Raw genomic sequence first — 11136 nt, forward strand, 5'->3', positions numbered from 1 at the left:
GTAGAAATTGAAAATCACCATTAGACAGACACCATATAGAATAACTGCTGCACAGAGAGCCATCCAAGGATGATAAAATTGGTGGGCAAAACTGTTATGAGAAACAAGATATTTGTCGTCTCAAAGTATCTCCCTTAAAGATACTAATTACAAAAGGAAAACGTCACCTTAGCGTGCAGAAACCGGACACGCAACATCGTAAGTGACCAAAGTGAGCATGACCAGCATCTACATCAAGTACCCCTGATATGATCCAATGAAGGCATATCGTAACTTCTGTAGTATACTTGCAAAAAAAATGAATAATCTCACTCTAATCAGAATACATCAGACAAATCCAAACTGAGGAATATTCTACCAAATAATGAGCAGTAGTCTGTAATACTGTCAAGGTCATGAAAGACTGGAGAGACTACAAACACATGGCAACTAAATGCAAGGTATGATCCTGGATTAGATCCAGGACCAAAAGAAGAATTTTTTCAACATTAGTGGGAGACTGTTGAAGTTTAAATAAGACTTATAGATTAGTTAATAGCAGAGTGTCAGTGTTAATTTTCTTATTAGTCTGCTAAATTAGTATAAACATGAGAGAAAGGTGGGTAAAGAGTATATGGGAACTCTATTATTTTTGTAAGTCTCTTCTGTATGGTCTCACTTATTTTGAAATAAAAATATTTTTAAAAGATTTTCAGTGGTTCTGTGAAGTGAAAACATGTCCACGGCACAATTCGGACAGGTATTACCTTTTTATAATTACTAGATTGAAGCTCCGCAGATACTGATGTGCTCATTCTGTAGAAGAATGTTGGACACCAGAAGAAAAAAAAAATCAGCAGAACAATACTGTGTTTAAGTATCATGAAATAAAATACAGTCTGTCTGTTTAGCAGAGTTGGGGAAATAGGAATAATAATGAGCTATTTGTGCTATTTCTATTTTCAGAGATATAACCATAATTTTCAAGTCAGTAAGTAGGCACTAGATGCATACTATGTGCTCAGAATTGAGCTGGGACTTATTATGTTCACAAAATGTTGTTGGACACCTAGTATGCACACTGCAAATCCTTTTGGTCCCACCTCTTGGAGTTAATGCTCGCAAGGCCAGCCTTAACTAAAAGGAGGCAGAAACCAATGGATAAATACTTCCCCGCTATGTTCCCCAGGCAAGCAGTTCTGAAACACCAGTGTGGCTCAGTGGTTCGATTCCTGGTCAGGGCACATGCCCGGGTTGTGGGCTGGATCCCCAGTATGGGGCATGCAGGAGGCAGCCAATCAATGATTCTCTCTCATCATTGATATCTCTCTCTCTCTCTCTCTCTCTCTCTCTCTCTCTCTCTCTCTCTCTCTTCCTCCCTCTTGAAATCAATAAAAATATATTTTTTTTTAAATAAAGGAATATCTGAAGGGGGAGGGACAGCTGGGTAGAGATGGACAAAGGGGTTTAAAGTGGGGACATACGTAATGATGTCAACAATAAAAATAGTTATACAATTTAATTTTTTTATTTTCATTTTTTTTAAAAAGACTATCCCATCAAGATTGAGCACTTCATTCAGAGGAATGAACAATTCGATAGAGTATCATTGTTTTTGTTTTCCCTCCTTCCCTGTTCAATTCCCCTCATCCTCATTCTTGCCCCAAGGGGTCACTTCCAAGCAAACAAATTACTCACCAGTCTTTGTCCTGGGCTCTGCTTGGGATTGGGGGGAGGAGGGAGCAGGGCTGGGTGGGGTTTTGGGGGAAGAAATGGTGGAGACTCAGCTAAGAAAAAAATGTTGCCTTGCCACATCCCTGGTGTGGGGTGTGCAGGAGGCAGCTGGTCAATGTCTCTCTCTCATCGATGTTTCTAGCTCTCTATCTCTCTCCTCTCCCTTCCTCTCTGTAAAAAAATCAATAAAAAATATATATATTTTAAAAATGCTGCCTTGCCCTTATGTACAAGTTGCAGGCACAACTCTGAAATAAATAGATCAATTGTATATTACTAAATACATAAAATAGCCATAGAGGTCCACAAATGAGAATTCTACCAGTGAACAATCTGTTCCAGGTAGAGGTAGATTGTGAGGTGATGCCTGAAGGAATAATATCTTTTTTTTTTTTTTTTTTTTTTTTTTAATTCTCACTGGAGGATATTTTTCCATTGATTTGTTTTTTCTCCTTAGAGAGAGTAGAAGAAAAGGGGGAGGAAGGCAGAAAAAGTGAGAGTCAGATCAATTGGTTGCCTCTGGCCTCTGGCATGTGCCCCCGTCAGAGCAGGGAACCTACAACCCAGGCATGGGCACTTGATGGAAATTTAATCCAAGACCCTTTGGTTCACAGGCCAACACTCCAGCCTCTAAGTCACGCTGGCCAGTGCAGAAGGAGTAAGAACTCTTTAAGAGAGTTAACAGAGTAAGCAAAGAGGGCATTCCCCATCCATGGAAAGACAACACAGGAGCCAATTCAAGTTGGGTTTTCTTTTTGCCACATGGAAAACAAGACTGTCGAGACTTCAGCAGCACCTGCTCAAGACTTATACATCCTCTTAAAGAAGTCCCTCATAGGCAGGAAAAAAATTAAAAATGAAAGAATTTTGACTTGGGAAAGAAAAAGGTGTATTTCGGGCTTGTTTATATGAAATGTTAAGTCTTACGTTTGTGGTGGGTTTTTTTTAAGGGAGAGATTTCTTTTGTGGAGTACTGAATAGGAACTATTTGGTTTATTTATGCAAAGAACAAAAAAAGTAGAGGAATCTAAAAGGAAAAAAATTTAACAAAATTTCCATTCAGGTTGTTTATAAAAATAAATTCAGATCTATTGGTACTTAAAACAATATCAAAACAGCTGCCTAACAACTTATGCCAATCACAATCATATCATAATTGACACACAAAACTTTTGTTTCCCTTTTCATGTTTCTTTCTTTATGGTAATATTTGCTAATTTTCTTTAAAAGATATATTAGCTACTTCCCCTAAGAAGGGCACATGCTTAGGTTGCAGATGTGATCCCTAGTCGGAGCACAAAGGGGAGGCAACTGACTGATGTTTCTCTCTCACATTGATGTCTCTCTCTTGCTCTCTCTCCCTCCCTTCCCCTCTAAAAAATAAAAATAAAAAATGGCCTGGCTAGTGTGGTTCTGTGTTTGAGGGTCAACCTATGAGCCAGGAGATCACGGTTTGATTCCCAGTCAGGGCATACGCCTGGCTTTTGGGCTTGATCCCCAGTAGGAAGCATGCAGAAGGCAGCTGATCAATGATTCATCATTGATGTTTTTATCTCTTTCTCCCTCTCCCTTTTTCCCTGAAGTCAATAAAAATATATTTTTTAATCAATAAAGATCCTTGGGTGAGGACTAGAAAGAAAACCACTGGTCTAATATTCTCATCGACTTTAATGACTCTTCCAAGGTCCAACAACTCTTGCCTTATGAGTAACATGCCTATCCCGGCATCTAGGTATGTTACAACTGATTCTAGACTCCACATATGCCTAGCAAGCATATATGACCAAATACTACATAAGCCTCATGTGATACACCCAGTCTTATCAATAAGTATGAGTTAACTGCCTTTCCTAAAAGATGTACAACCTAATAATAAAAGATTTATATTTATAAACTAACATTTTCCTTTGGGAAGAGTCACGCAATTTCCCTTAGTCCAATTTCCTTATAATGAAATCAGGTGATTTTCTGAGTAACTAGAGTCAATCATTTTAGTAGGTGAATTTTTAGATGGCAATTAATATAAATAGTCTAGAATCCTATGTCACATCTAGAGAAAAAGACTTCTACCTCCACCAAAACTAATGCACGGAACCTTTTATGGGCACTAGCTTTGGTACCTGAACTTTCATCGATATATAATTTGGAAGAGAACTAGGGAACAGATGGTGCATATTTGGAAGCTGTCTCACTCTATCCAGTTTTACAGTAAAACGCATTATTTCTTTTCACTTTAGATCTGTCTGATTGATGGTGTTGACACTTAAATTTCATCACCTAAAATAAAACTCTTCATAAGTGGCCCCAAATCATAAAAATCTATTTGACAACCTCATGGGGGTATTTTGACCCAAAACAGATGACTCACTGGCCATTAATGACTAAATTTGTCACACAAAATTGGATTTGTAACACTATTGGATCTGTAACACAAAAGTCTATTGGCTACTACCTGCAAACTTGACAGAGACTTGTTACCTTGGTAAGTGGATAACTGCCTTCAAGTAGTCCATTCCAGAGTCTATTTTGATTCATTCATTTCTCTTAGAAAAAGAGGTTAAATAACTTAATGAAAGGAGAAACATTGGGCCTTGATTTGAATTGAAACCCTAGCCACTCATAAAGAATTCTGAATTGCTTTCTTTTCTCCTTTAGATTATTTACTTCACTCTACAAGAGGCCTAGAAGTGGGGAGATGAGAAAAACAGGATAGCTAGAAAAAGCCACAGCTACAGAACTCCTCGTCTGAAATAATGCTGGTATCTTGAGAAGGTACATATGCCATTTTAAAGAGGAAATTGTGTGTTTGTATCCCTGCAAACCTCTCTAGCACAAAGAAATCATAAATTAAGTGGCTAATGAGCCCATATCTGATACTATAGACTCATCATATTGGAAATGAAATCTGTATTTCTGGCTTAATTTGGGCACTCTTCACTCATGGCTTAGACCTCTAAAAACTGATGATAAACCTTCTCTTGGTATTTGTTACAGGGACTCAGGTGGGTGATCACATGTTTTAACTGTTGCTATGCAACTCTTGTCCCACTGCATCATTAAAGAAATGATCAATGAAAAGAACAGAAAAATATAACACTTATAGACGTTTTAAACGCCATTTGGGAAACCTCAGCCTGATGCCTTCACTAGCAGTGGAGATCTGCAGTAAAGATGGTGAGATCACATCTTGTGAACCTTTCAGCTCAGGCCAAATGACAATAAAGGAGTGATACTGAGAACTGAAACCATTTTCATCCACACAGCTTACTATCAATATTAACAACTTTTACTATTCTGTTATCTTCACATACATGGTATTAAAATTCTAGAAACTGTCCTGGTGAGGTAGTTCAGTTGGTTAGAGCATTGTCCCTATATCCCAAGGCTGCAGGTTTGATCTCCAGTCAGGGCACATATAAGAAGCAACCAATGAATGCATAAAAAAGTAGAACAAATCAATGTCATCTCCCCCCACTTTTTAAAATCAATTTTTAAATTCCATCATAAATAAATTATCTTATAATAAAAGATTTACATCAGAATCAATCTGCTTTGTTAATCATACCTCAGTAAAGATGAGAAAAAATAAATAATGAAAAGAATTCTACCTTACAGTATAAATCAGAATATTCTAAATAACTCTAAAATAAGTTAAAATGTTTTCATTATAACATAACTAAGTCTACAAATAGGCCTTATACCCACTGAGCTGAATAAGGAGACAACTGACTTAAATTTGTTTTCAAAAGCATCACTTACTGTAATAACCTTGATTCTTTATGCAGTACCCAAAATCACATAACTGCAAATATTATTTTCTGATATTTCTGAATAGTATTGTTCCAATATTCTGATGACTGAAATTTTAAGTATTAAAATGTAATTCTAACTTAACATATAGATTGCTGAATGTCTGTCAGTATCATACTGAAAAAACCTCAAGATTTGAAATCAGAACTGGATTCATATTGTACCTATTTCTGCTATAGCTGAGCCTGTTTGCCTGAAAGATGTGTAATGCTTACCTATCAGACATTGTAGTTGAGACTAAATGAATTATTACGAAAACTCAGAATAATTCCAGTAGGTAATCAGTGAATGGTTGCTATTATTATATACATGGAAATCATTAAAATTTTTGTCAGTCTTTCTGATTATTTAGGTAGTATGTGGTATAACACTACATTGTCCAGTGATCATATTTTATAAGATGGAGCTGAATGACTATTGGGTGTTTGGAGCCAGAGGAGGGAAGAGCGGCAGAGTTCTCCAGTATGCTGATACTGTACCTTGTTCTTTCCTAAGTGATCTGTAGCTGACATACCATGATGAGCTCCCTTAAACCAATAATGCAGCCCTAGCCAGTTTGGCTCAGTGGATAGAGCATCAGCCTACAGACTGAAGAGTGTCGGGTTCAATTCCAGTCAAGGGCACTTACCTCAGCTGCAGGCTCCCAGCCCTGGTCAGGGGCATGGGCCCTGGTAGGGGGCATGCGGAAGGCAGCCAATCGATGTGTCTCTCTCATATAAGTGTTTCTTTCTGTCTCTTTCTCTCTCCCTTGCACTCTAAAAGTCAATGGAAAAAATATCCTTGGGTGAGGATTAAAAAACAAACAAATAATGCAGCTATAATGGGAAGACAAAGAAAAACTCTAAAATGAAAGAAAAGAAGGAATCTTCAGAAAAAGAACTAAATGAAATGGAGGCAAGCAACCTATCAGAGTACAAAGTAATGGTTATAAAGATGCTTAAGGGTTTTAGTACAAATTACAAGAAACTCAGTGGGAACTACAACAGCATGAAAAAGAAAATAGAAACCATGAACAAGAATCAGACAGAAATAAAGAATAATGTATCTGACTTCAAGAACACACTGGAAGAAAGTAAAAGTAGATTGAATAAAACAGCGGATCAAATCAGTGTTTTGGAAGAAAAGGTAGAAATAAATACCCAACTAGTGCAGCAAATAGAAAAATGAATTAAAAAGATGGCTTAAGGGAATTCTAGGACAACATGAAACATAACCACATCTGCATCACAGAAATACCATAAGGGGAAGAATGTGAGCAATGAATAGAAACCCTGTTTGAAGAAATAATAACAAAAAAATTTCTCCAACCTGATGAAGGAAACACATATTCAAGAGGCACAGAGTCCCAATTAAGATGAACCCAAAGAGAACCTAGACACAGAATTACAAAGGTAAATATTACAGACAAGGAAAAAAGTCTTAAAGGCAATGAAAGAGACAGAAAATTACTTACAAAGAGAATTCCCATTAGAATGACAGATGATTTCTCAATAGAAACACTCCAGACCAGGAGGGAGCAACATGAAGTATTCAAAATAATGAAAGGCAAGGGCCTAAATCCAAGAATACTGTATCCAGCGAGGCTATCATTTAAAATTGAAGCTGAAATACAAAGCATTCTAGATTAAAATAAATAAATAAATAAATAAAAGGTTAAAGGAGTATATTACCACTAAACCAGCAATGCAAGAAAGTTAAAGGGACTATTTTATGGAGGAGGATCCTAGGCATAAAGAAAATAAAAATGGCAATAAATACCTATAAATATCCTATCTAATAAAAGGACAATATGCAAATTAACCATCTCTCTGTCACAAAGATGGTTGTGCTGAGTCCTTTCAGCCCCTCCAGAGTCCTCCAGTCCTGGGGGGGTAGGGGGAGCCCAGCGGTTGAGAGCAGACAGCGTGGCCAGGCAGGGGTGCAGATGGGCCTCTGTGCCTCAGAGAGCCTCTGGGCAGCGGGCATGGAGCGGCCAGGTCCTGCAGAAAGCTACTGGTGCACAGATTTGTGCACAGGGCTACTAATATATAATAATCTTAAATGTGAATGGATTAAATGCTCCATTGAAAAGACATAGGGTGATTGAATGGATAAGAAAACATGACCCATATATATGCTATCTATAAGTGAACTGCCACAAAACAAAAGATATACACAGACTGAGAGTGAAGAGATGGAAAAAAATATTCCATGCAAATGGAAAGAAAAAAATGCTAGGGTAGCAATACTCCTATCTGACAAAATAGACTTCAAAACAAAGGCCATAATAAGAGACAAAGAAGGCCAGGACATAATACTAAAGGGAATGATTGAATAAGAAAATATAACCCTTGTAAACATATATGCACCCAATACAGGAACACCCAAATATATTAAAAGAGCACACCTCTTGATGGACTTTAAGGGAGAGACTGACAGCAATACAGCCATAATAGGAGACTTAAACAACCAACTGACGTCACTAGGGAGATCCTCCAGACAAAAAATCAGCAACAAAACAGAGGCCTTAAATGACACACTAGATCAGATGGAACTGATAGTTACAGAACATTCTGTCCCAAAGCAACAGAATATACATTCTTTTCAAGTGCACATGGAACATTCTCAAAGACAGACCACATGTTAAGACACAAAAAAGTCTATAAAAATTCAAGAAGATTGATATCATATCAAGCATCTTCTTGGATCACAATGGCATGAAGTTAGAAATAAAATACAATAATAAAAAAAATTTAAAACTTCAAAGAACACTCAAATACATGGAGGCTAAATAGCATGCTATGAAACCATCAATGGGTTACCAATGAGATTAGGCAAGAAATTAAAAACTTCCAGTAAACAAATAAAAATGAACACACAATCACCCAAAATCTGTGGGACACAGAAGCAATCCTGAGAGGGAAGTTCATAGCATGTAAGACCTAACTCAAGAAACAAGAAAAATTACTAAGAAATTAGCTAACCATACAACTAAATGAATTAGAAAAAAAAAAAAAAACAGTAAGAAAAGCCCAGAGGAAGTAGAAGGAAGGACATAATAAAGATCAGAATAGAAATAAATGACCTAGAGACTAACATACAGTACAAAAGATCAATAAACCCAAGAGCTGGTTCTTTGAAAAAATAAATAAGATTGATGATCCCTTAGCCAGACTCATCAAGAAATACAGAGAGAGGACTCAAAAATAAATAAAGGCGATATAACAACAGAGATCACAGAAATACAAAAGATTGTAAGCAAATACTATGAACAACTATATGCCAACAAACTGGAAAACCTGGGCAAAATATACAAATTCCTAGAAACGTACACCTTCCAAACTCACTCAGAAAGAATCAGAAAACCTGTATAGGCCAAGAACAACTGATGAAATTGAAGCAGTAATTAAAAAACTCGCAGCAAATAAAAGTCCTGGACTGTATGAATTTATAGGAAATTTTACCAAACATTCAAAGAACTAATACCTATACTCCTCAAACTATTCCAAAAATTCCAAGAGGAAGGAATAATTCCAGGCTTTCTATGAGGCAAGCATTATCCTAATTCCAAACCAGATAAAGATACTACAAAAAAAGAAAATTAAAGGCCACTATCCTGATGAACACAGATGCTAAAATCCTCAACAACATATTAGCAAATTGGATCGAGGAACATATTGGGACCAAGTGTGATTTATTCTGGGAATGCAAGGCTGGTACAATATTTGCAAGTCAATAAATGTGATACATCACATAAACAAAAAATGAAAGATAAAAACCACATGATCATATCAATAGATACAGAAAAAGCATTCAACAAAATCCAGAACCCTTTTTTGAAAAAAACTCTCAGTAAAGGGAGAGTAGAGGAATCATACCTCAATATAATAAAGGCCATATATGACAAACCTACAGCCAATATCCAACTCAATGGGTAAAAACTGTTTCCCTTAACAGGAACAAGAGGAGAATGTCCACTTTCACCATTCTTGATGTCCACTTTCAACATAGTACTGGAAGTCCTAGCCATAGCATTCAGACAAGAAGAGATAAAAGGCATCCAAATTGAAAATGAGGAAGTAATGCTGTCATTATTTACAGATGACACAATATTGTACATAGAAAGATTCCACCCAGAAACGACTAGACTTAAAAAAAATGAATTTGGCAAGATAGCGGGATACAAAATCAACATCCAGAAATCAATGGCATTTTTATACACCAATAATCAACTCTCAGAAAGAGAAACTTAAAAAGCAATCCCATTTACCATTTCAACAACAACAAAAAATAAGATACCTAGGAATAAATTTAATCAAGGAGGTAAAAGGCCTGTATTTGGATAACAATAAGACATTGAAAAAAGAAAAAGAGAAAGATATAAACAAATGGAAGCATGCACCTTGTTCATGGATTGGAAGAATTAACATCATTAAAATGTCCATACTACCCAAAGCAATCTATAGATTCAATGCAATCCCTATTTAAATACCAATGGCATACTTCACAGAACTAGAACAAATTCTTCAAAAATCTATATGAAACCATAAAATGCCATACACAAAAATAAACTCAAAATGGATAAAAGACTTAAATGTAAGCCTGGAAACCATAAAATTTCTAGAAGAAAACATAGGCAGCAAAAATCTCAGATATTTCACATAGCACAATTTTTGCCAATACACCTCCCAGGGAAAGGGAAATAAAAGAAAAAATAAATGTGACTACATTAAAATAAAAAGCTTCTGCAGAGTAAAAGAAACCATCAAAATGAACAGGTAACCCAATGTATGGGAGATCATATTTGCCAATGATACATCTGATAAGAGGTTAATATCCAAAATATATAAAGTACTTTTACAACTCAACAAAAGGAAGACAAATCATGCAATTAAAAAATGGGCAGAGGCCCCGAAGAGACACTTCTCCAAAGAGAACATACAAATGATCAAGAGACATATGAAAAAATGCAGTCACTAATCATCAAAGAAATGCAAATTAAAACCACAATGAGATACTACCTCACATCCGTCAGAATGGTTATCATCAATATATCAACAAACAAGTGCTGAGGAGGATGAAGAGAAAAAGTAACACTAGTTCCCTGCTGGTGGGAATGCAGATTAACGCAACGAATATGGAAAAACTATGAATTTAGCAATAGCCCAAGTAGCCATCAATGGACCCCTCCGGGGATGTCCACCTGCTGGCTTAGGGTCCCAGACTGCGAGAGGGCACAGGCCAGGCGGAGGGACCTCCCACTGTGCATCAACGAATGGATAAAAAGCTGAGACATTTACATGATGGATTACTATGCATCTGTCAAAAAGCATGGATGGACCCAGAGACTGTTATGCTAAGTGAAATAAGTCAATCCGAGAAAGACAAATATCACATGATCTCACTTATTTGTGGAATCTAGTGAACAAAACAAATTGACCAACAAAATAAGATCCAAAGCATGGAAGCATGTAACAGACTGACATACCTCAATGGAGGGTTGGGGAATAGGAGAAACCAAAGAACTTATATACTTATTAGAGGCCTGATGCACTGATTCGTGCATGGGAGGGATCCTCTCACAACCTGGGACCCCTTGGGGGATGTAGCAATGTGCCAAGCAATAACAGGCCA

Source organism: Pipistrellus kuhlii, unplaced genomic scaffold, assembly GCF_014108245.1.
Source record: "Pipistrellus kuhlii isolate mPipKuh1 unplaced genomic scaffold, mPipKuh1.p scaffold_m20_p_1, whole genome shotgun sequence".
NCBI lineage: Eukaryota > Metazoa > Chordata > Mammalia > Chiroptera > Vespertilionidae > Pipistrellus > Pipistrellus kuhlii.